This window comes from Hetaerina americana, unplaced genomic scaffold (assembly GCF_022747635.1).
Source record: "Hetaerina americana unplaced genomic scaffold, ioHetAmer1.1.p SCAF_11, whole genome shotgun sequence".
NCBI classification, from domain to species: Eukaryota; Metazoa; Arthropoda; class Insecta; order Odonata; family Calopterygidae; genus Hetaerina; species Hetaerina americana.
Window position 1 is genome coordinate 37,247,188 of NW_027286181.1, and position 27,326 is coordinate 37,274,513.

Here is a 27,326-nt window from a genome sequence, read left to right on the forward strand (position 1 = left end):
AAATAAACTAAAAATAGTCTGTGATTTAGCTTTAATAATTATGGAGTATTTGAAGTAAAATAGAAAAAATTCTATGAGATTCAGCGTTATTCTTTAGCATAAAGTGGAAAAGAGACGACAAAAAACTTGTTTCCGCCAGGGATCGAACCTGGGACCTTCCGCGTGTTAGGCGGATGTGATAACCACTACACCACGGAAACACTTGTTAAAAATCAATTCACTACGCAGTTAGAATGTTAAGAAAAGTTTTCTGACCTAAATAGACGGCGCGAAATTTAAGATCACGCACGAGCCTACTCGCTGATTACTTGTTTCTCGGTCTGCTCTTTCAACAGCGCTATGTTATGTTTGAATTTGAAGACGACGTAAACATTTACATTAAAGTAACCAAGATGAATTCTCAATCGAGGACTAGAAAATAGGAAGATCCGAGAAATTTCAATTTTACGTATCGTGCAAAAATATACGTGATAGCCACTCCACTAACCCTCAGAGACTTAAGATTGCATTCTCAAAATTTAGGAAAATCGAAGTGATATGTAAGGAATAATTTAGACCACAATTGAAGAAACTACATTTTCATGTAGCACAACCGACGGTGCTTGAGTACTGGTCTCTCTCTTATTACGCCTGACAAAACACAATTTCGTCGTTCTCCTATCCATTACAGTCTGCGAGGTATCTTTATAGCTTTTCGACAAACAATGGCTTTCGTTTACGCTGTTTTGCATATTAGCATACGCTTCATTTTCACTTATTAAATATCAAATTATACTCCTTGTTGAGCTAATAACGGTAAATATGAACTAAACATAGATCACAATAATCGATTGTTGCTTAAGATCCATCCTGTACCGTTGTTACCACTTAAATATATAACATTACTGGTGTTTAATACATTGAGCATAACAACTCGAAGTAAAGATTTTTATAATCTCATGTAAAACGGTATCGCAGTTTTTGAAAATTTTCCGTTTCATATTTCTACTCAACCCTATCTCTCTCTAACACTCCATTCTCCTTTCCCCTCGCATATACCTCATTTCTCTACCCCTTTCTCTTCTCCCTTAACCGACTGCAAAGCCCCTCACTTCACTCTTTCCCTTCCAGAGACTCCGGAGTCTCGTTCTGGTTGAAAAAGGTGAAAAAAAAATGCGAGGGACTCTCCTTCCACTGTAGGGGTGCGAGAAAATCGAACGTCTAATGTCCGAGCGTGGCTAGTGGTACCCGTCTGGTCCGAGGGGAAGTGGAAAAAATACCGTTTTCCTCGATAGAGGGAGGAAGGCTGTCTTCCGCTGGCACGTACGAATCGGGGGGCGGAGGGAAAAGGGTTGAACGGCCATGCGGATAATAATGGTGAGGTCCTTTGACGGGGCGTTGGATGGGTCCACCACGGGCGATTTTGCCGCCCATAAGAAAAGTCCCAAACCCCTCCCTCACCCTGACACCCCTTTGAGTCCCAATATTACTCCGGAACTCCCTTACCCCCGCATCGCTTCCTCCCCTCTCCCACCCAAAACTATTCAAACATTGCCCACCCCATAAGCTCGACCCATATGCATATGCCTAACCCCCTCAGACATATTTATCTATCTCTACTATTTTTTTCATCCCTTCGAGAGCTCAACCCCCCTTCCCACCCCCCGCGCTTCCCGATGGTCGAAGGACTTCCGGCGTGACCACTGACCGAGTGGGACTTGGGAGGCGAAGGGGTGAATGAATGAATGGATTCGGCATCCTCCTCACGCCATTTATTTTTTTTCTCTTGAAGTTCTCCACGGACCCAGGGCCGAGTTGGGGGCAGTTAACTCATTATGAGGCATCAAAACGGATTGGGGCGGTCGTCAAGGCGTTCGGCGTTTTTGAGAATTTTTTTCTGTCTTCCCTCTCGTCCCGTCTCCTCTGGCCTCCCCTTACATTCCCATGGCTAGTGCCCGGCGAGAGAGAGGGGGGGGAGATGGGGCTTCCCCCTCCCTTCCGTGGATTACCGCGAGAACCAGTCGTAGGGGGTAGGGGGTGTGCGGCGATGGCGAAGCTATCGGCCGCCTCTGCCTGAGAGAACCCAGGGTCTTAGCCCTGGAAAGCACGCCCACCCCCGGAGGGTGAAGCGGCGAGACTGTTGGGACATTTGGCCATTGAAATCCTCGCGGCGGCAAATCATCGATCCGTCCGTTGGGACTCTTCAGGTTTGGCCTTTTTTTTCGTCTGCGTGACCGCGTCGGTGACGAAAAAATCGAGTCGATTCGATCGGGAAGACTATTCAGACAATAGCTCCATCTACTCTCGAAAGATTACTTCGTTTGAAAACAAATAGCCCACGTTTAGAATAACAGATATCGAGGGTGGAGTATGATATCCCTTCTACTCGGGGCCATTTTATGTACGCCCGAAATCAAAGTTTAATAAATGCTAATGTTCACACGTTCACACCCTTTACGGTGTTCTCGTTAAACAAAAATAAGTCTTGTAAATAATTTCTAAAAAATTATCCCATACAAGTTATTTATTCTTTACGCCCGTCTATGCATGTTTTCCCCGCTTTTAAATGTTTATGTTGATTCATGAATTTCCTATGAACCTAATAATATAAAAGCTAATATGGTAGGTTATCATAATTATTTAAAATGGTTTCCAATGGAAGACTAGAGTTTTTGTAGCCCTGACTGGAGAACACAAAGTTTCTGGCTACATTGACATAGTAGCAATCCTGACGCATGACCCGACAGTCGTTAGTTTTAATTCTGGCTAAAATAATTAAAATGTGTCAACATGCACTTACAGGTATTTCTGAGATTGTCCTTCGATGAGAAATTAACGGTCCGAGGATCATAAATATATATAATTGCTAAACAGATGATGCTATTACTGTATTGCTTCCTGTTATAAAAACAACTGAAATTAAGCCAAATTTAGTTTAATGCGTAATAGAACTGCTAACCTCGTAGTAAATCTGTCACGCCAAGGCGTAAGGAATCCAGTACCTGACAATGTGTGGCCTGCTTTTTGCCAGGAAGATCTGGTATCCTAATAAATGCCACAGCTTGGCCAAGGCTTAATATTTATACGCCGAAAACAAAAAGTATTTGATTAGTTGCTACTGTATCGTGTTTGTCATCCGATATCACCCTGAGTACCTTTTGGAAACACACAATCATATTTTCCTGAGTTATCCTTAATGGATGGATTTACGGAAAAATAGAATTTGAGATATTATTAGTTGTAGGTAACCCTACTATAAAGTTTATGCCTACTCTAGCTGGCTACTGATGTCACGGAGGCACAAAGTGCATGCATGAAGTGCTTCTACATCTACATAATACCCCGCAAGCCGCCGCAAGGGCGTGTGGCGGGGGGTGTTAGGTCACCAACCGTAAAAACGAAAAATACCACATGCAAAAAACAACACGGAAAATTACACCCCAGCAGCGCACACACTCATGCAAAACTCCCTCCATCCAATACTCATGCAAACACATACACCGCAAAACAACAAAAAACTGCACCCCAGGATACAGCACGAAAGCCATCCTAAAACACGCAAGCCAGGACACAACAAGCAAGAATGTGAAACATCACTACCACATGAAAATGCACCACAAAACACTCAACCCCCCAAAGAGACAGTAAAAGGAAGGGAATTCGACCCAACGTTGCAGGTAGCAGGAATTTCCCCCCGCCGGGAGGGAAGAGGGACTGAAAGGGAAACTTAAAAACAGATGAACAGAACACGAATGATATCATGCGGAAAGAATTGGTTATTATAACAAAACACATAAGGTTAGTGGAGGAGCATGCATTTAAGTAGAACTAATTATTTTTTAGACACTGAGGGTGGCAAGTGGAATTTTTACTATCTATAATCCTACAGTGTGGTATGTGTCCTACAATCCTACAAAGTGCTATGGTATTTTCCTGAGGAATATTTGGATTCACTTGACACTAAAGATAACAATTATTTTACACGACATATTACTTTAAAATATTACTAAAATCATAAAAATTGTTTCCTACTAATAAATATGGATATGAAATTCATTCCAAAATATTGTACCCCTCCCTATCTCACTGGGGATAGGGTAAATAGGCGACTTCAGCATTCAAATATACATATCGGTAAGGTTAAAGCATTCTCATAGCTTCAGTCAATATATGAAATATACCTGAAGACTCAGAAATAAAAACGGGATCGAAAAAATCATGCGATCCTCCCTGTGAAGCTCCGAAAAGAAAATACCATAAATAAGCGCTCTACGTCAGGGGTGCAAAGCTTAAACGCTAGTTTTTTAATCCCACCGGTAAGCCCACATTGATATAACCATAGATGGCGCTAAAAGGCAATTATTTGATGAACTTCCTTCCAAAGCGTTTATACATTCGACACGAGCAAGCAGAAATGAATGACAACAGATCACGTAAGGGAATAATTCAACGAATTCTTAGTATTAAAGCAAGCAAATCCCGAAGATCGTAGGAAATTATAAATTTTTCTGAAAGTATAGATTTTCACAAACAAATAACAAATCAGAAAGATCGTTAAATACTTACAACTAATTTGCGCATCTTTCACGAATTTCTCAGTTCTTTCTGAGTTTTCTCAATTTCTCAGTTCTGGAGGTCGACATTTAAGATATAGGTACGGTGATGCATTTCATAAAATGAAGAACAGAAAAAAAACACGCATGCCTGAATTTGCACTCTGAGGTAAAATCAAAAAGAGAATTTTTGATCGCGTAAAATATTTGGAAATCGCCATTGCTCAACTTGAGGAGCAGATTCGAAGCGAAGGCACGGTGGCGCCTTGAAAAGAATAATAACATTTTAGAAATTAATGGTAGGGAAATGTGCTTTTTCGTTTGCTAGACCCTGCGAGAATAAGCTGCGAGAATTTCGACTCATCTTAGAAACCAATGAAATGAGATTTGAATATAAAGTGAGGGAATTTTCTCGGCTCGAAAAGGTATACGTACGACCCAAGAAAACTAAACGTCCCATCCAGTAGCATAACCTGGGATAGGAATTAGTCTAGGGTCTTCGAGAGTGATCACTCGATGAAAACATGAAGCGATAGTGGGATTTTACATATAGGGACATGAAAATAATCCAAGAATCCGCTCTACATCGGTAAGTTAGACAATAATTGCAAAATTAGAGAAATAAAGAGTTAAAAAGTAACTTTGTCCATTTCACACTTTTATTGGCACGTGAAACAACGCGCTGCACTTCACTATACCATGCATGTGCATAAAATAACTACCACTTGCCAATAAAAGTTAGTAAAATACTAAGTTATTTTATAATTATAAATATCCACTATTTCCACCAAGTAACGCCAGATGATATTACATTAGTGAGATATCCTGTCAAACAGATTGGGTCAAGTACACAGGTTTCTTTCTTGCGCAACTGAACATCACGACACAAAGAGTGATATGCTAATTAATTAATGTTTTTCCTTTCGTATACTTCTATAATTATTAATTTATATTTATGCCTGGTGCTTCAATTCCCCATTCCACACTCCCTTTCGCGATTCGTGGGAGATGCTGTACCAGTATTTATCTTGTGCAAAATCTCTTCATTCTTTTAGCAGTGTGAATGAGAATTGAAAATACAAAATTCTAGCATGTAAATCTGAATATTTTTTCTTCAATCACATTCTTCAGATAAAATTTAGCATAATCTAGATTATTTTTGACATTGCATGATTCAAAAAATGTTATTTTTCTTTAGATTGTATTCTTTACCTTTCTATATTATGCTGACGACAACTGTAACGTGCATTCCACGTTGAGATATATTTGGGAGCCATCATAGTCAGGGATAGTATCATTATTGACAAAATCATCAATCCAAGTACTCTCACCATTCCACCGAATGAGGTTAGTATTAGTTTTCGAATATCATGAAAAATTCGGGAATGGAAAGGAAACCTGTATCTTTAAATGAAACTTGTGTCCACTGTGCTGGAATATCATTGTGTCTAATTTCATCTGAACCACTTTTGTACAAATATGAATATGAAATACACAGGGACTAGTGTTACGACTATATAATTCAGAGATCAAGGAGCCGGAGTAAGTTAAAACATGAGAAGGTACACCAAGTTAATCGCGCCGAAAAAACCGTTTTAATGATCTTGTTTTAAATTAAAATTCCACTTTTTCCAAGAATTTAGTAATTAATTAATCGTTTGGAATGGATAAATTTCTAAGATTATATTCTAGATTCTCAATTGTTCATAAAGACAATCTTTAATTTAATAAGCGAAAAATAATTTGAATTTATACTGGTACGGTTATTCAGTCCAAATTCAGTAAAAATTTGTCAAAATATTTTCTTCGTCCTCTCACTCCTATTATTTCTTTTGTCTTCATCCCTGTTAATATTATATCGATCTTAATGATCCTAATCACTGAAATGTTTTTCAGAAGGCCTTTAGAGTAATAGACAGGGGAGAATAAAACAGAATCATGTGGGTTGCGATGCCGTCTTACCCACAGATGTTTCTTTTAACTTAGATGTTACGGTATTTCTTGAATTCTATCGGCGGTGCATGAAAATGATTCGATCGACGAAGCACCAACACCATGATTGCTACTTTCCCGCTGCCCATAGCCACTGAGCGAAACCGGTGGAAACACAATCGTAGACAACTTAACTCGTTACTTTCTCCAGTCTTAGTATAAGGGAAAGTGTTATGGTCACGATAAAAACAGACTCCGGAATTTCTACGGAAATACATTTCGAGGTCAAATGAACGCATCTTGGCCGATTTTCCCAATTATGGCTGTCTGTTTGCGTGAGTGGGTATGAATGACTCTGATTACGTACTCACAAAAGCTACATAAGTTTATTAACCTCAACAGCAGAAAAAACGTATTCAAGAGTAGATGAACTGATTATATATAGACTACGATCAACCAATCGGAAGTAATGACAAAGACAGTTTAATTCATCCTCACTCCTTTTTTAAAACACCTCCTAAATAGTAATTAGACGTAAATGTGCCAAGTGAGAGTTAGCGAAAATCAATATCATAATCATTATTATATTTTCCTGGTAATCGTTAAGGAAATATAATTTTACGGAAGGGATCTCAAAGGAAGTCACCGACAGAAAGTGATAAAAAGATAATGCATTTCTTCTCGGTTTCGGTGCCTCATGCAGATTGATAGCAAAAAAAGGAACTGATTAACACAACTTTTCTTTATTATGTCAATAAGTGTTCCCTAAAAAAATATTTCTGCTACTCAGTATTAGTGTTCAAATTGGGGAAGCAGAAGCAAATGAAAGTGAAATGTTGCCTTATCAAATTGTTTTTCAGATAGCTGACCGATTTAAAATAGAATAATAAACTTCCCAGTCCTGAATAACAATTCCCAATGTTCAGAAATTATCTGATATCACGAACCATTCAAAAAGTGCAAACTGGAAAAGTAAGCATAAATAATTAATGATAAAAAAGTAAAAATTTTTCAAATTCTTTTCATTCTTTCGTACAGCCAATGGTCAATTAAATGGTGATATAAATATTGTTTTCGCGATGCATGTGGTCCGAAACCGATTGCTTAAGGAATATTTCATGAAATATTTAATTTAATTGATAAAATATATTCTTCTAAATTCTTCAGGATCTCTTCTAAGTTCCCATTAAAATATTTCTAATTATCCTATGGTACCCTTTACTTTTCATGATGATGAAATAAAGTCTTGATTTCCACTAAAAGGATTCCAAAACCACTAACTATGATAAACTATAGCTATAACAAAGCCACTTAGCTATGATTTTAAAAAGAGTTTTTCAAATAGGATTCCTTAAATTTGCCGAATCATGGAAAAGATACCAAATAATTTCGAAAGTACATAATGCCCTCCGAAGAAAAAAATCTGTTTCCGCCAGGGATCGAACCTGGGACCTTCCGCGTGTTAGGCGGATGTGATAACCACTACACCACGGAAACGCTTAGTCACTGTAAAATATTTAAGAAAATTTCATGAGAGCTGGCGAAAATAATGTGCATCGAATTTCTTTCCTCGACAAAAAAATCTAACGCCATTCTTTTCTTCATAATTATTTCTAGTTCACACCTATTTTCTGGTCGAAGTCTCATTCTACAATTCCACCTCCTCAAACGTCAATAGTATAAAGCGCAGCTGACATACGTTGGTCCCGACGAGCATTGGAAACACCATGACTGACAACGCACATAACGCATAAATTGTTTGTAAGCACCTTGCATAGTACATCCACACAACATCCCGCAAGCCGCGACAAGAGCGTTTGGTGAGGGGTGTTATGACACTAGGCTTTTTTGTTAAAGTTCAGTAATACGCAAGTACATATCGTATCTTTAAAGCGGAGCCGCCTTACAGAGTCTGGACTTCATTAAACGGGTGCTGGGGAAATATAATGGGAAAGTTAAAGAGAGCTGCTACTTCGCTTTAGTTAGACCCCATTTCGAACACGCCGCAAGTAAATGAGATCCTTGGGAGAACTCATTGAAAACAATTAAATACATTACAGATAAAATCCGTTAGATTCGTCAAAAGTTGTGACAGTGAGGAAACGAGCGTGACAGGTCTTTTGGATGAATTAGAAGCTAGTTTTAGAGGGATTAGTTAGGAGATGCTTGCGACGCGAAGAGAACAAGAGACTTAGACTTTTAGCAAGGTTCAGAAGACAGGAGTTTAACTATGACAAAAAGGGAATTATTAAGGATCCAAAATATTTGAAAAGGTTAAAACACAAAGGTAATATAAGGTAGATAAGACTTCAGTACAGATAGATATAAATATTCGTTCTTTCCTCGAGCAATAAGAATCACAATAGTGATTCGACTCGTAAAATGGAAGTCATAGCAAAAAAGGATCACAAGCGGAAATATTCGCAGGTGCATGTGCTTGCGTATATTAGATGCTTGTATATGTATTTGCATGTAGGTAAGTTACAATAGGTTGATTATAGGTAGGTAAGTTAAAATAATGTATGTGTAGGTGCCAATTAGCATGTTTCTTATTTGTTTTGCATGTAGTGGCATTCTATTTTACGGATGGCATCATAACACCACCCGCCACACGCCCTTATGGCAGCTTGCAGGATACTATTATGATGAGCTGGAAATTTATTATGATTATGCATCTTGCGAGGGAAAAAGGAGTAGTTAAACCTTCAGTGATGGTATATACTCGTACTTACCTCTCTTGTTCTATCCTGGTGTTCCAATCTGCAAATGTAAAGTAGGGCTATGGTGAATGCCACGGTGACACCAATAAACTGTAATTCTGTGTCTTGCCAAAAGATAAAGTCTTGCTTGTTCTCTTCGTGACTCTAGGAGCTCCAATACTGTCCTCCAGGATAACCGTCACGATTAATTTTTTGACGAAACAATTTTGACAAACCTTGGGGATTTTCGATGAACTTTTTTCAAATCCTTGTTTGACGTCCTCCCGTGGGTTCTCGAGATGCTTCCACATTCATTACATATACACTGCGAAACGAGAGGCGCAGGATAACAAGCAGTTGCATGAACATCCCATAGTTCCGTATCTCTTGCCGTAAGTGAGGATGAGGGGGAGCGACCCAAAGGCTTCCACAAGGTCGAGTCATTCGATAGTAATTTCAATACTGCTCCCTTGAGCATGGTCAGTCGAAGTTTGAAGAATAAAGCTGGGCGTGGCATTTGACAGAGGTATTCCGAAAGGAATTTTAAGATTCTTACCACTTAATAACTAATTGAATTAAAGTTAAATGAGTCATTTTCCTCTTGATATGGTAAGGTTGGCCCGGCCCCGTTAGTCACCGGAGTCAGTCTGCAGTTTCAAATAGAGCTGCAGGAATTAATGACGACTAATGATAGTATGGATGAATGGTATGGATAGATAAACAAGAATTACTTTTATTATATACCAGGAAATTATCTATCCTGATGTTTATCAATATATTCCAGCTTTGCGACAACATATGCAAATACAACTAAAGGATTTGAGCATGCAAAACATTTCAAATTTTTAATTGCAAACTTCTCGTCTGGGTAATTTTCCTCGATAAAAACCTTCCGCGGCTATTTTACCTACCTCACTTCATTGACCGTGATTTTAAGATATTTTGCCTGCTATTTACTTAAGAAAAACGGACTATTTCCTCCAGGAAACGAACCTGGAACCTTCTACATTTTTGTCGGATGAGGAGAGCCACCATTGAAACACGCACCAGATACGAGAAAAAACTTGAACAAAGTTTCATTTGGGCTAGTTACATTAAGGTGCAAAAAAATAAATGCATGTCTTAAAACTTGCAGAATTGAAGATGTTGATCGATACCATCATCATTGTCATGCGTATACTTTTGCAACAGTAGAGCGTTTCCCGAAAATAACCATGTATTTGTTTCAATAAACTTAGGCAAGAGCCATTAGTAGAGCGAACATTTCATTAAATGTCCTATGATACTTGCGATGGTATGTTGATACATAGTATCCAGTCCCACGATTCCAAGAGCGGCCAACGCCCATGAGTTGCCCAACGTTTTAAGTAGGGCAGAAGAACTTTCTTTTGATTTAACAATCTTATAACTTGCTATTGAATGTGTGTTTCCGTGGTGTAGTGGTTATCACATCCGCCTAACACGCGGAAGGTCCCAGGTTCGATCCCTGGCGGAAACATTTTTTTATGGTGTACTCACTTATTTTGCGTCAGTTAAGCGGGTAAATAAGTTTTGTTCTTTTCAGTTATCAATTCACTGCTGAATTTTTCGAAGAGAAAATTGTTTTAACATCACCGTTAGTTTGATTGGATAATTCTGATACCTATTCAAATGTTCTTTTAATTTCCCTCTGTTAAAATTGCACTGAGGATTATCCCAACACCCTGAGTACGACGTCGGAATTTGTCATCGAAACGTCGGCAAATGAATCCCTGGTCCGGTGGAAAAACCGCGAATACTTCTCCAATTTTTTTTTCCTCTCACAGCTTCAAATTTCTTTCAATTTAATTAATTTACCTTAAAGTCGAACAAAATCAAAAGTATCAGGTGAAATTACGTTGGAGTTAATGCATGCATTGATAGTCCGCCTAATAGTTAGATAGATAGTCGTCTTTATTACAAGGCGAGACTGAGACTATGGAGTCTCTTCTAATAGTTAGTTTTCATCACGAATGGCATGCAGAATTTCCCAAAGACTAAATAACATGTTATAATTATTTGTACAGCACATCGACTAGAAACAGCTATCTCCAAACGCCACACTGGTGACTTAAATGGTGGAAAATTAAAAACTCCTTTAATATGCACGTGATACAATTCCACGAAGTGTAGCCTGAAAGCGATAAGTACATATTAAATACTTAGTGTATGTATGTATGCGATAACAACATCAAAAACTTAAAAGCAAGCTACCACGAGAGCGTGTGACAGGGGCTTTTGGGTCACCACCAATTAGCGTAATTATTGATTGAACAATCGTAAATTAGGTTTCCTACTGCTTTGATCCCGAATCGGGAAAAATGAATCATGTATCGATCTGTTCTGCCCATAACATCTTATTGTAGTCAGATCCGCCAATGTAAGGCACATTCAGGAGCCTTCTGTACCCTCGTTAAAGTCGAATTATTTGTACATTTTCAAATGTTCAGGTCGCGCGCGAAATCTTCGTGTTTTTAGCATCCCCTACCACGGTCTTCCATAAATAATTCCATGTGTTTTCAATTCAATGGTTTTAGGCTCAACTTGTGTATATGGATTGATTGAAAAATCAAAGTTGTCTTTGTAGATTTAACCAAAATGAATTGCGGTACGACCATTAACAATAATGATTCTTTACATAACTTTTATGTAATTAGATTTAACCGGCGTCAAAATCAGGATCGATGTTAATTTAAACAAACATTGCTTATGCTAGAATATCAGATACAATTTTGTCTATAAGGCTAAAATGCATTTAACTGTAACACAATAGCTTTTACGTCTCCGAGCGATGAGAAAACGAAGAAATATTTCCCATTAAAAAAATTACACAGAAGACAGCGAGACGAACATTCCATACCTATATATGGAATATAATTGTTACGAGGTGAGATCTTGCGGCTTACGGTAACCTCGTGATGATTCAATTCGAGCAATCATCGCAGCATCTCGTGGCTTTATGAAGCCCGCAATCGCTTCTCCGACCTGAAATTTAAATTTTACACTCGGATTTCCACGGGTTCAACGGAGCGTTGAGATGGGCACCGGAGACGGTACATAAAACTCAATGAAAGAAAGTGTTCGGAGAGGGTAGGGGGAAGTGTCTCACTCTCGAGAAACCGCTAAAAAGGACCTTTTGCGCTGACTTACGAGCGTGGAGGAAAAAACAAAAACCAGGAGCAATAAACTTTTGGTGAACGACCGGCCCCGATTTCTTGCACCGTTGTGAAGAAAAAAAACCAGGAGTACTAATCGTCAAAACCGGCGAGAAATCCCGGCGAAGCGAGAGGGTCTAGTCCGCGCACTCGAAAATAAATTTCGCCCCATGTTTGAATATCGGGAGACGAAGAAAAAAATGCTTAATGGTGTTGTCGCAAGAGACCTCGGGAGCCTTCCTCGCCGTCGAAGGAACTCCAGTACGTTGATTTTTTTTCCCTCGACCTCGTCGGTCCTTCCGCCGATCGTAAATGGTGGGAGGTTCAGTCACCATCGTTACGGAAGACCCCCGCCCACCTCCCGGATAAGAAGCTGGGAAAAGGAGGACCGTGTCCATTCCGAGAGCCATTACCATCGGGGTCAGGGAAGACGCGGGGAGTTTAGGTCAGGTCAGGAGGGGTACAACACCCTCATAATCGCCATAACCCCCCCGAGACACGCACGCGGGTTACCTTCGGTGAGAGGCCCGGACTTATTACAATCCCCAAACCCCTTGTAAAAAGGTTGACCAACTCGCCAAACCGGTTTCCCTCTCACTCCCTCCCGCGAGATTTTGGCGGGGACACCTCGCGCGTCTCGGAAGACCGAAAAGAGTTTGCGGAGGGAATGGAAAAAAAACAGGGGGTGAACAAGAGGGAGAGGACAAGGATGCATAAAGAAGCGAGAGCATCCCCTAAAATTCCCCCTCCCGGAAAGGAGACTCGGGGGAGCTATCAAAACTCACCCTCTCCAGTCCCAGACTGGTGGAGAGTACGGGTAGAGGTCCTAGAGTTTACCCCCCGCGGCGCGAACCCAAAGGGAAAAACCCTTCCGTCACCAAGGCATCCCGCCCATGCTCCGTTCCCCTCCGAGAGAGGAAGAGAGAGTGAGACCCCTGACTAAACAATGCCCACCCCACACATGCATATACTTGCCCCCCCTCACTTTCTCCCCTCCCCACCCAAATGCAAGCATCAAGAGTGCACGCAGACCCCGTCGGTCTACCGTCCTCCTTTGCAGACCCCGCAAGCTTTATTCACTTGTCGGGTAATTTTTTTTCTTTTAGTTTCGTCCGTACCCTGCAAATTCCCTCTCTTCCCCCTTATCCCCTCACCGCCACCTTCCCCTCAAAGATGACACAACAAAATGCCAGTGATTTATTGCTTCCAAGTGGGGTCATGTCGTTCTCCGCCGCCGCACTAACCCTTTCCCTCCGCTGGCCACCATCCCCCGTGTGATCCCCGCCACCTTGCCCGTGATGCGTCCTTTCCTCCTCTGCGGAAAAAATTACAAATTCTCATACATTAAGGTGTATACGTAGCTATTCCTACTACAAGAATTTGCCAAATTATTTCAGTTCACTGCCTAAATTATTATTGCCGTTGGTAATCTAACATTTAAGGTAGGTTTTGGATGGAGACATGCTACCAAACGATACACCGACAATTCCCTTGTCTCTATTAACAAAACACAACCTGACATGCGACATTCCTTCCTAAATATAAAAAATAAACAAATTTAATTCTACATTACGTCTTATCATGCAAAAATTGTATAAAATACTGATACAGTAATTGGATAGATAATTCTATTATGTACACATAGATGCTCTACGACTTTACCCCCAGTCAGATGCGATCTCATTAAAGACCCAGATCGGTTTTGGATACCAGCCGATAAATATATTACTCATTTAATGTAAATATATTAGCTCATTTGTCCAGATATTCCTTCTGCTGAAATAATTTTAATAGATCTCGCGAATGAATGGACAAATTTATTAGTATCATCATACCATGGATGGAAACTAACAATGAATATTCATTTTGGCCATCCAGAAAAATCATCAGCATACAGTAAATGTAAATGTTAATAGTTTAGTGTATTCATAGGAATGCATAGAAAAATATTTATAATACCTATGGATTAAATTAATTATATGAATATTTGGATAAATGTCAATCAAAAAAGTAGTTAAAATTCTAAAATTTCCCAGTCGAAATTGCTACGAGAAGACGATATAAAAATTCCAGGGTTATTGGAAACACTAGATGATAACCCACTCAGCACAGAGTGAACTGCACCGAGACAGAAAGGTACGAGAACTAACTTGTGTCATGGTGGGAATTATTAGAAACCTGTGTTTTATATGTAGATTAGAACACTCGAATGATAAAATAAAATAAAAAGGATAGTTTTAATTGCTATCTCTTCCTTTTCTTGCTAAAAAAAGTTGAATGAAGACATAAGCAGCCTAAAAACCTAACCGCAATGTAGCATTCAAGTAATGAACACATCGCATTAAACCAAACTTGATGATGGGAGATTTCATGACGGCCTCTGACATACTCCCCCGTAGCAGATCTCATGGTATCTGGATAAAATTATTTCCATCATTTAAATTTGTCGACATTTCGGCCTGAAATTTAAGGGCATTTCATTTCGGCTTTGTATTTATGGCGCTGGATCCCCCACCTATCACTCACACTATCGGTGCATTGGGATTATCATGTAGACGTAAACTGACGAACACCTTTATTCGAGTGAAATTGAAACCAGCGTGCACCATTTGGTCATACTTATTTTAAATGTCTCACTCAACCTTTCGGATGGCTAGGAGGTAGTTGTACAAATTACAAATCTCTTTCGTTCAATTACCTTTCTCTTCTTTTTCGGCAATCCTGTGCGGTTTTGCCGAGTTGGAATCAGGCCCGCTGTTCCGGGCGGCAGGCATCCCTCGGCACCGTCAAATCGGTCACCACTTTCGCTGTTTGGTGAAAGAAAAGAGAGTTCTCCCTACAACAAACCGCGACAACGCACACGGTCTCACTCCCGTCCGCATTCAATGACCAAACGAGGCGGAACCGAACGGCCAGGAATCGAGGGGAAAGAATCCAAAAACACAAGAAAGTGAAGAGGACGGAAATTGAAAAAAAAAAACATGGACGGTCCCATAAATCTCGGAGTGGATCGAATCTGTGACGTCGAAGTGGGATTCCACAGACTCCCGAGTTCTTTTATGAAGTCCTCCCGACGACGTCTCCGCCAATGAAGAAAAAAAATTCGCATGGCGCTAAAGCTTTGGGACGGGGGATAAATCACTGGCCTCATTGTCTACTTGTATACCTGCTGAAAGAAATAAAGAGAACAACCATGGTGTATTTTCTTGCTTCGTAGATTTCTAGTCAATTTTGACGGAATATGAAAAGCTAATAAAATGATGGCATGTACATGGAGGAGTAGAGGGCAGGAATTAGGATCAGGAAGCCTTATTTTAATTATACTTCGCAAGTAGACGTAAATTCCGAGGAAGAAGATTCAGGATGGAAATAATACTTACGGGGTTTACTTCATGGCCAATGATTTTAACTAATGCTCCGAGTAAACTATAATAGAGATATGATAAGGGATGGAAGAAGAAAGGAAAGGAGGAGAATTTACAAATCAGTTGGATTTGCGAATAATCAAACTTAAGATAGTTTGCCAAAGGATAGTGCTCAGTTTTAAGCGCATCTCAAAGGATAGGTGTGGGAAGTATAAAGTCAAGGTAAGTCTACAGTAAACAAAGTTATAGGATTCTTATTAGGTTAGGAGACAAAGCTAAACATCAAATTAGGAGGTCATATATAATATATACTAGAACAGTAATCGAATTTTGGTGGTAAAGAGTTTATATGTGAACTATCTACCAACAAATTTGAGAATCATACTAAGATTGAACATAATTGCACTACTATGGGGACCGCAAACACTGCAAAATATAATTTTATCCTCATGGAACGATAGGCATGCAAGTGGTGACGAAAATAATATTAATTTTGAGTTTTATAAAATTTAAAAATAATCCCCGAGGGAGGGGGATGACAAATAAACCTGAATGAGAAAGAAAATAAACTGGAAAGATATGTGGAAAAAGAGAAGTTTTATAAAGGTATGCCCTTGAAAGAGTAAGTAGGTATGAGGTAGTCGAAAAGACTAGAAAATCATGTTGGATGATGTATTGAGAGATGGTGGAAATTGAACAGCTACTATTTCGCACTAGGTAAACATTGTGAGTATTGATTATTTGCTCTTAATTTATTTCAAAAATGTTATTTTTATCATCCGATTTAGACATGACTATATTTAGTCCACGAGTAAATGCTTGCAAATTGAGTATTAAACATTGCTATAAACTTTCGTGATGATTTTCATTGGAATGAAACTTTTATTATAGCGACCAACAAACTAGTCCTGAATGAGTTTGTAAATGCATCTGAACAATTTTAACAACTTGGGATATCCTAAGTTGAATCACCCCGACCTTATTAATGAAAAGCTTTCGACCGACCGTATTGGGAATCCATACTAAATAGGATCTGAAAAGAGCAGGATAACAATGTTTACTAGCAGGTTTATTTATCCAAATAACGCTGCATAGAAGAGAAACAAATTTGTGTACAATTTCCTGCATGAATTTAAGCTATATTAAGAATAATACTTACCCTAACATACTGTATTAATAAAATCAACCGCTTTCAAGCTAGTCCCACAAATTTTATAAATGGTCCTCGCACAAACGCCTATCTTTTTAAATAAAATGTTTTCCTTTCAATTGTAATTGCCATACTTCTATCCTGAATTCGTAATAGGTATTGGAACGGACTGGTGTATAGTGTATGGAAATATGGGCATGTTGGGGGATGGGGCGTCACCGCCTTGTGAATAGGACAGAAGTTTTCTTCGTCCTCTCTCCTTTTATTCCCATCACCTCATACCCGTCGCGCTCCACTAGTTAAATGACGCGAGATATCACGGTCTACCATCGGAAGGGTATTTAGATACCGCCATGATGTTTGAAATGACGGATACTACTAGTACAATGCGTGCGGAAATACGAGCGGAGAGAGTGCAATCGGTAGGCTACGCCTTAGCTGAATCTCACGCGCGTGACGAAGAACGTTAAATCCCTTCCAGGAAACTTTCATCTTGTTTTATTCCATCGTCGCATTTCTCATGGGAATGCCGTAACTTAGATAATAAATATTCTCTTTTGTCCTAGGCACAAACTATGTTACTAGATAATGATGAACCAGGACCAAAATGGATCTTCTGGCAAAAAATGCATCCACACATTAACCCACATGCTGCTAGAAGAGTGCGTGGCAGGGGATGTTAGGCCACCAGCATTTTATGGATAAATGTGAACTTGAAGGTTATTTTTTATTTGTATATATTTATTTATTTTTATTTATTTACACACCCTGCAATGCACCCCCAGGGTGTAGTGCAGGGGGTGAATACACACCAGAATAACTTTACCCGACATGACCCTACCGCGGTCTAACAATGTTATTATGATCCCCTATTGCTCGTCGAAAAAATGACGTCTTAAATCTATATGTTCTACACTTAATCTCTCTAATTTTACTAGCATTGCTCTCCAACCGTAGTACAATTAGGATAATAATACATCTCCAACATCACTGCTACAGAGACCTCCTTTCAATTTATGCAAGAGCTTATTTTTACGCTACTAAGTTTATCATAACAACGTTTTACAAATCTAGCTCCTGTAGACATACTTACAATTAGACACATACGTACCCATTTAGTCTGAAGTAATCTCAAAGTAGAACCATTTGAGGGTGATCATCGGTATAAAAATATTTGGGAACATCAGTTTTTCATCTGATAAGAATTAATTCTTTCTATTCAAGACAAAAATCGTCAGAAAATACTTTTAAAAAAACAGCAAGTAAAAGATACTAAACATACTAAACAAAATGAAAACCTCTTCTACAATTCCAAGTGTGAAAATAGATTCCTTAATTTCACAGATTTAACTGTATTGGAATACAATACATCCTGACGCCTTTCAGTCGTTTTAATTAATTTAGGTGTACTAATAGGAGTTGATCTATAGCTAATAATAACTATTTCTAGCAAAGGAGAAAAAAGATTAGTTATGATTCACGTAGGGACAAACAAAGGGACAGACAAAGGGAATAATATAAAAGGCATATATAGATTGGAGGTATTTGAGCTGCGATTGTGGAGGATAGAAAAGTTGAAATTGTCGGATAAGAGATCAAACAAAGAAGTAGCAGGTATTCACGATTTCAATCGATCAAGTATTAAGCAGAGTGGAGGAGAAGACGGGACGGTTGGCATAAACCCATAGAAGACGGCAACGATGTAAGAAATGCATCTTGATTGGCGCTGAAGTGATGAAGATTTTAATAGAAAGTTAAGATGTTAGGAAAGTCAGGAAGGGGCAGGATAAGGATGCTGGAAGGAATGAAGTGCGATAGGAAGTACGCAGAATTGAAAGAAAATTATTTTTAATGTGAGGTAACAGCTTTTGTCCTATTAGTCGAGGCTAAGGAATATTGGAGTGTATGGCATGTCTGTTAACCTCCAAAACCTTCCTTAAACGGTGAACTGCCAAATAATAAAAGGTGCATAAATTGACTATACCAATTTAGTTCGGTTTTGAGGCGCAAGTGGGCCACTATGACAACTCTAATACATGCATATACCAATGCGGGCCTTTAATTTTATAACTTGCATGTGCCTTCCCCATGGATCAAAACCTAGGTGTGATGGGAAGGCTTTTGCGTTCAGAGGACCCGCTGGCGGAAGTAACGATAATTTTACCTGGGAGGGTAACCTATGCGAGAAAGGCTAAAGGGTAGGAGCCAGACGGGAGGTAATCCCCGCAGTCTGTTCTTCAGTGAGGGGGCTACCACAGCGTCGGACTATCAGTGGGGTGGCCTTTTCTCTGATGGTGTCACAGAAAATTGAGCCAAAACTTTTAGCAATAACAAAAAAGAGAAACAGGAGAGGGCCGAAGCAGCAAAAATAGGAATTTCGAATGTCAGCACGATGTTGCAGACAGGGAAATTATAAAATATGAAGTCGAAGTTGGGGAGAAGAAATATAGGTATTTTAAGGGAGTGCAAGGTGAGACGAAAGGGTAGCGGTGATCACTGGAGCGATAGTTATAGATTATAGTACAGAGGATTGGATGAAGCCCAACAAGAGAAAATACAAAAAGAGGTGACAATAGAATTACCAAATGGCATATAATTGAATAAAAAGCTAGAGGTAAGCGTTGTAAACATAGAGTATGAGACAGACAGAATATTATAGTTAGTACTAAAACCTGACAAAATGAACTTGGTTTTTGTTCAGGGCTCCATGCCATCACGCAATAATAGGGGGAAGAAGTCGACAGGGAATACGAACAAATAGAGGAATTATTACGCGTATGTTCCTGTAAGGAAACATTTGATATGGTGATGGGGGATTCTGTAAGGATACAGAATAAATGTATTTTGATTGGGGATGAAATGTTGAAGACTGCAGAGGACGTTAGGCAAATGAGGAAGGGCTAGGGAAAGGATATGAATCTAGGACAAAATAAAGGAAGAAATTACGCGAAATTGGAGAGAATAGAAGAATTTATTCTAGTATCGGATGAGAGGTTGTGTTTGTTAGGACATCTACATGTACATAATACCCCTTAAGCCGTCGCAAGGGCGTGTGGCGGGGTGTGTTAGGTCACCACCCGTAACAAGGAACAATACCACATGCAAAATCAACACACATGCAAAACTACACCCACAGCGGCGTACACACTCATGCAAAAATCCCTTAATCTAACACTCTTGCAAACACATACGCCATAAACCGACAAACAAGGATATCTATAGTTGTTTTCTACATATATCCAGTGATAATCTACCCCTAAAGATAGAATACCTATATTAAAAAATATGTGACTGAGGATTAGATTTCATAATCTTATCGCAAAATGCATTAGCTTTTAACCAAATTTATAGTGCACCATATAAGGATTAAACCTATCAAATCCCCTTCTTCAGTGTTAGGATACAGAATATTTTCACTACTCTGTGGCGGTAAAATATAAAGCGGCGTGATATTAACATGCTTCCTTAATATTTGATGGTAAAAATATCCGCACGCAAAATGTGGCCAGCTCCCATAAGGAAATATGCAAAATATCATTTCTAATATTTAATATTTATCTTCTCCTACCTCACCTACCTTTCACATTTACCTGATAATGTTAAGAATTGGGAGATAGTAATCTAACTTGCTTATGGCGATCCAGCATTGCTTGTCGCCGATTCAACTTTTCCCCACTCAATTTTCATTAGTGTATATAATTTTTCATCGAATGTTTTTATTGTGTTGAGCTATATGACCTTTATATTTGGTTTACCTGTTTTCTTTGGACACGACATGACAATCAATCGTCTGCAGTCATAAAACTCGGCCTTTGCTTTTCATGTGGTATGCAAGATGCATGTTGAAAAATATAAGTAACCATTCTACCTTTAATGAACCATATATCAATGTAAAATCGATTCAGCATATGCATTACATGAAAGAGCCTGGATTTAAAATATTTTCAGTTGTTTGAAGTGAAAAAAATAATATTTTAAGGGTTTACAAATTAATCTCGAAAATGTATACGGAGCGATGGAAAGAATCATTAAAAAACAAATGATTTCTATGATGGAGGTCAGGTATTGCCGAGAAAACTTTTCAATTTCTTTTCAATTCTGGGTCAGATCGAAATTTTTGAAGATTGATTTTCCTTGCTCTAGTGGTAACTAATCCTCACTTGCTCACCCGGAGTTCATTGCTTCGAATCGCACTTATGTGGACTTACGTTCACTTAGGTAAGGCAAGTGTTAAAAGATGGCGTTTCTTCATGTTCAAATGAATTACAACGTGCGTGATTAGGTGTCATTGTCATCTGAATGGATTAATATGTTATAATTTACTATTGTTGTACACAGACTGTTTAATTAAGTACGATCCGTAGTAGATGAAAATAATAAACTGCCAAAGTTCAGAGGATGTGAGAGAAAGAGAAAGGAAGACCAGAGAGGGAGGGAAAGCAAGCGACGAGGAGAAACCTTTTAAATCCATGCATTTAGTCACGCGGTGCGTTAGTCAAATATTCTATGGGCTTACGAGCGACAGTAACGGCCTTCCTCGAAAGGGTCCCGGATTCGGCATCGGCGCATAACTCATATTTTTTTTACCTCCCCACTCACCGGGAACATAAAATTAATCTTCAAGAGCTAGTGTCTACCCAATTTGTTGCGGTGAGTAAGAGGTTCCCGATCCGGGTTCGCTTAGACTTAAGACTATTACTCCATTTCATGGTGTGCAAGGATTACGGAAGTATGTAAAAAATAACCACACTGATACCAGCTAGTTTTGGTTTATTTAACTCGTATCTAAGATGGCACGAATTTTGAGATTTCCCAACAGCTTCATACTATTAAAGCACAAGGAATTTGTAGGAGAAGAAATTAAAATCGAAGGAATTTGGAGGTACAAAGATACTATCAGAAAATATCAGGGCCAAGCGCAGCGCTGCGTCCAAAAAGCACTCGGATTTATAATTACCAACTGATAGGGATGGATGAATAATATGAAATGATCAATTACTTTTACAGATTACTTACCTGTTATGGATTTACTTCTACATTGGGACTCAAAGTGATTTTCAGAGCATTAAAAGTAATTTCATTAATGAACGGATGGATTCGAGTACATTGAGTAGTAGTTTTTCTAATTTTTCATAATGTTTATTCATTATATTTTAAATTAAAATACTAATATACGACCTTAAATCGAGTCAATAAACTTGAGCCATACCTTAATCTTATTGATTTTCTTTCATTTTTTCATAAACAATCAATTGACGCAAAAATTTAACAGAAAAACACCTAATAAATCAAAAGAGAGATGGTACTTTTTTCCACACTTTATTTTACAAGTCGACCGGTTTCGTCGCATAGGCGACATCATCAGGTGCCTGATGATGTCGCCTATGCGACGAAACCGGTCGACTTGTAAAATAAAGTGTGGAAAAAAGTACCATCTCTCTTTTGATTTATTAGAATGGATTTCCACAAAGTGAAGCCTGAAACCATCGAGTTTATAGAAAAACACCTAATGATCAATATTTAACTGCCTTCATTTCATGTTTTTCGAATCGCGTCGTTTAACTCTACTATGGTAAAAAGTAATATTTCCTATTGTTTAGTTTATCTTATCTCAATGATTTAGAGGATTATCGATTAATTATCGATTTTTTTGCATATATCCTCCTTACAAGCAGCAAATACGTTTTAGTGCAAAAGGACGATGCAGGTTAGTGCAAGAAGAGAATTGAAGGTGTCCATGAATAACTGACGAAGAAAGAGGTACTTAAATTAAAGAAGAGTGAACACGAAATAGAGATGAACATGTGCATCTCATTTATTGAATTGAATTTACTGAGTGGATTTGCGCAAACACTTAAAATTCTTCAAAGTCCTGTCCTTGGACCTCTACACATTTTTTCCAGCGAGTTTGCCATGGCCGGTACGCGCCCTGGAAGGCGTCTTCGGGGACCTCTCGCAAGGTCTTCGTCACGGCTGATTGGATCTCTTCAATGGACGAACAGCAGGTTCCTTGCAGAGTTGCCTTAATCCGACGGGACAAAAAGAAATCTGCTGGGGCGACGTCAGGACTATAGGGGGGTGGGGCAACGTTAGCACCTGGGGTTTGGCCAGGAACTCGCGGACTCCTCGCGCGTTATGGCAATCACCTTGAGCACGAGCTTGGAGCACACTTACGTCATTGCTACATCTTCAGTAAGAATGCGAAACACAAGAGTAGACGACAAGTTCAGTTCATTGGAAACCATCTTGATATTTAATCGACAGTCAGAGTCCACATTACTCGTACATGTGAAATTTTATGAATGGGTGTGATAAATGTAAAGTGAAATATTTAGCATAACTATACATTGAATGTATGTTACCACCTGTATGCAGACTTGTAGTAATTTCCTTTTATAAATTTAATTGATTAATGAAACTAAATAGTAACAAAGATGTTAAAAATGGTCTTAGAAAACTTAACTTAGCAAAGCCACATCGTTGGCAGTCAAGATTAATGTTCGTTGTGAAAAGTGACCACGGTGAGGAATTATGATCAGGTGGCCAAAAGGAAGTGCACAATTTTTTTAATGTAGAAAAAAATAAAAAGATGTTTCCGCCAGGGATCGAACCTGGGACCTTCCGCGTGTTAGGCGGATGTGATAACCACTACACCACGGAAACACATGTTTGCAAATGGCAATTTGTAAGAATTTCTTTTAGAGAGTTGACCTCGTTTTTCTGCCACCAGAGCTGAAACCTTTTAAACACGTTGGAGGAGGACAGACTGCTGTGACGTCAGGGTAGGCATTCAATGGGTTCGCGAGTACCTTTTTCGAGAAGATCGACGTTATATCATTTGCAGAGTAAGCTGGTCTCTAAAGCTCCAGATAATAATACAAATGAATGTTATATATAAAATCGGGAATAGGAAGAAGTATAGGAAATCAGAGATTCTTGAATCAGCTGATTATACGCCAATGATAGGAAATACTAGTATGGCCATTTTATGTGAAAAAATGGGCCTTCAAGGAATCCTTCATAAGAAAGAACTTTTGTCCCTTTAATGAAATTCAGATGACTTACTTTTTTACGAATGCATGTACATATACTTTTTAAATGCATATTTAGCTATGTAATATGGGTTCCATATAATTTAGACCATGCCTCTCGCTACTTGGCACCATTATAGTTTGCGGGATCTTCAAATTTTTAAATGAAGTTCATTATGCCATTACACTATAGTGATCCGCATAAAGATCCACATTGTGCTAAGCTATGAATACCGTTTCAATATATCGACACCTATATTATATTCCTCCGAATCATCCTTTTATACTTGCATTAAATCTTAAGAGTGCATCTCGATTACAGCCGCAAACCCGAGGAATCCTGTATCTAAGCAAACACTGCATAAGTACTCAAGTGAATCGGAATTAAACTTGCTAATAGCCGTGTCCCTACCGACACCGGAAATAAGCCTACAAGTCCCGCGCTCACGGATCCCCTTCCCTCAGGCTAAATTTAGCCCCAGCCGCCTGTACCATAATCCATTCTTTCTCTTCACCTCCTGCTAGGCGGGTCACATCGGCTTGCTTCGAGTTTTTTATTCCCGTCAGTTTTCTATCATCCTGTTCCCAGTGTAGGGGAGTTTTTCGCATTCTCAAAGCCCCACGTAGCTGCGCAATGTGCCCCCTTCATTCTCTTTTAAAACGGAAAATGCTAGCGAAATCCTTAGAATTAGAGTTCAACTCTTTCCTTGACCAGCCGTGGTATTTTGCTTAAAAATTTGTCCGCGTGATAATTCATTCATTTTATGAGTAAGCAGGAAGAGTCAGTCGTAAGAGGATTATGCCTAGGAAGGCTCCTTTTCATGAATTGTCTCTTTATGTGAGGTCGTTGCCTCCTTATCATCGTATGATTAGTAACATAGTACGTCTCCAAATTCAATTGAAATTAATCTACTGGCAGCAAAGTGAAAACAGTAAGGCGTGATGTGGTGTAACTGGATGGATGAAAAATTCCCCGTTCTCAGGACTAAATTAACATACTTCGATTTAGTTTCCTATACGCGATTTATCACGATGGCATCTCAACGTTTAACATATGCCTGATGATGGTGATGCAAAACATCGAAACTAAGGTCGCAATAAATTATTTTATTCATCCGAAAAGAGGCTATTTAATTTTTCAGCAGTCTATTGATCTTAAGAGAAGTCTTTTCCTTCAAAAAAACACTTATATAGCATTGTATCAATCATTTGGATGCCGTGTATTCTCACTACGGCTGCGGTCGTAACCTCCTCAAGTGAAATGAATGCAGCCCATCGAAACGACCGTGTTTCACATTCTTCTCTAGCCAATGACATGTCACGGTACTGCATTCGTTTATGATCGTTAATGTTTATTGCTATTAGTTTAATGTATGTTAATGTTTCCGATTCTTATTAGGAAGCCGTACTCAAAACTCCTGAAAAGAACAGAGTAGCTACAGGCGAGATGGGGTGATAATCGAACATTATGAACAGCTTATGGTAGTACTTGTACTTTTCCACTGGAGAAAATTAATTTTACGATCGGGTTTCGATGTATTGCATCATCATCGGGTGATGATGATGTAATACATCGAACACGTGAATGTGGACCTGATGATGATGTAATGCATCGAAACGTTAAAATTAATTTTATCCTGTGGAAAAGTGCTATTATCAGTTATTCAATCTCCTGAAAAGAGTAATGGCATAGCACCCAGCAAACCACCACTAGGTTGTGTCGCAGGCATGCGACCTTGTGTTACATTACATGGTTGTCTTCTGTGAAAGTATTCATACCCTTGAGGGTTGACGGCAAAAAGTAGAGGTTACTATTAATAAATGTATAATAGTTTGAATTACTCGTTTGTTTGATCGTCATTTTCACCGACCAACAAGGAAGCTGAAATTTGAACAAAAAGATGAAAGCACATCGCTCCTGTCTTGGTAGATTTTAAATTTCCAGTATTTAAAATTAATTACTAATAAATGCCAAAAATGTCTGTTCGACATGTTTAAATTCGAAACGGGAAGGAGAGGGGGTTGCTTGAAGGAATTCAAAGAAGCCGGGAAAGATGGATTTAGAGAATTTTATCCGAGGAGATAATGCCGAAATCTGTGTCAGTGGGAGGGAGAATGAAGGGACACAGGAAATGTGCGGAATTGAAGAGAAATTTATTGCAATGTTAGGTGCCTGGTTGTCTTGTAAGGCGAAGCTATGAAATGTAGTGATACAAAGTTTGTCCATCAAAAATCTACCTTCGACAAAGATTAGTAGATTACTATTAATCAGTATGGTAATAATGTATGATAAATTGATATATTTTCTAAGGAAACAAAGAAGGGTATGAAAAATGAGACCAGATAGTAGAACGCTGGGCTACGGATGAAATTATCCGGGTTCAATTCCATGCGACGATTCTGAGCACGCTGAGATTCACCCAAGCTGTCAGTGAGTTTTCTGACTCAGATCTTCCCGCAAAATCGCAGGTGACAGAAGAAATGGAACCTGCCTTCCTAATACGATGTCAAAATTCCACGCGGTGTGTAGGTTTTAATATTATGGGAGCTCCATCCTCTCCTATCAGACCGAAGTTTTCCCATGACCGGGTCAAAACCACCTAATTTTTATATTTAGAATTATAATTTCCTCCAATGTCAGGAATTTCCTTCGCACAATTTGTGGACACTACTGTCGAAACCGGCATGGGGGCATTTTGAACGACCCGAAAATAAAATTACTCGGACTTGCGAACCTACCACAACTCTTCATGGGCGTTTCGTGGCAAGGTGTAGCTGTATTTCCGTTACTTTCATTGATTCCTTTGGCGACATGGTTTAAGGTGTTCTATCTATTTAAAGCTACGATTTGAACGGTCTCCGATGACTATTTAATTCTCCGTATCACGAGAATTTTCTCTTTGGGATTAGAGGGATGGGAAAAAGGAATTCGACTGCATATTTCTGACACATTTCTTTAAATTTGCTTCTTCACTACTGAAATCAAATTCGCTAACAATCGCATGTTTTTTCTAAACGTTGTGGGTCACTGATCTACCATTTTAAGAAACTTTTATTTGCTGCATTAAATGAAGCATTTTATTCCCATTAGCTTTATCGAATGTTATTTCTAGAATCAAAAAAGCAATCAAACGGTGCATATCTAGGTGCCGTAATTAGGTTGACCGTAAGATGAAGTAAATATGCCTTTAGTTTAATATCTAGTGAAAAAATATTCGCTCGCTGAATTATTCCAGCTCAGCGTACACAGTTATTTTCAGGTGAAGCTTTTGAAAACTTGCCAGGAAATTAATTAAATATTTTATCATTTTCATTACAACGAGCACATCTACGAAGAGCTAAAAGGTGTCGAAGACATATAATTACAGTTAGTAATTGAGCATTCTCAATTTGTATTTAATGTAAGACTCCCAGTAGCTCTACATTTTTTGCCAATGGAAAAGT

General features: G+C 38.9%; 4 non-coding genes across 4 annotated transcripts; 1 reads left to right on the forward strand and 3 right to left on the reverse strand.

Moving 5' to 3' along the window:
• Nucleotides 1-127: 127 nt before the first annotated feature.
• On the reverse strand, nt 128-200 carry TRNAV-AAC (transfer RNA valine (anticodon AAC)). Its single transcript has one exon. It is a non-coding gene; the product is annotated as a tRNA-Val (tRNA).
• Nucleotides 201-7,888: 7,688 nt separating this feature from the next.
• Nucleotides 7,889-7,961, reverse strand: TRNAV-AAC (transfer RNA valine (anticodon AAC)). Its single transcript has one exon. It is a non-coding gene; the product is annotated as a tRNA-Val (tRNA).
• A 2,627-nt stretch (nt 7,962-10,588) lies between these two features.
• TRNAV-AAC (transfer RNA valine (anticodon AAC)) lies at nt 10,589-10,661 on the forward strand. Its single transcript has one exon. It is a non-coding gene; the product is annotated as a tRNA-Val (tRNA).
• A 12,780-nt stretch (nt 10,662-23,441) lies between these two features.
• Nucleotides 23,442-23,514, reverse strand: TRNAV-AAC (transfer RNA valine (anticodon AAC)). The gene has a single exon. It is a non-coding gene; the product is annotated as a tRNA-Val (tRNA).
• Between the last annotated feature and the right edge of the window lie 3,812 nt (nt 23,515-27,326).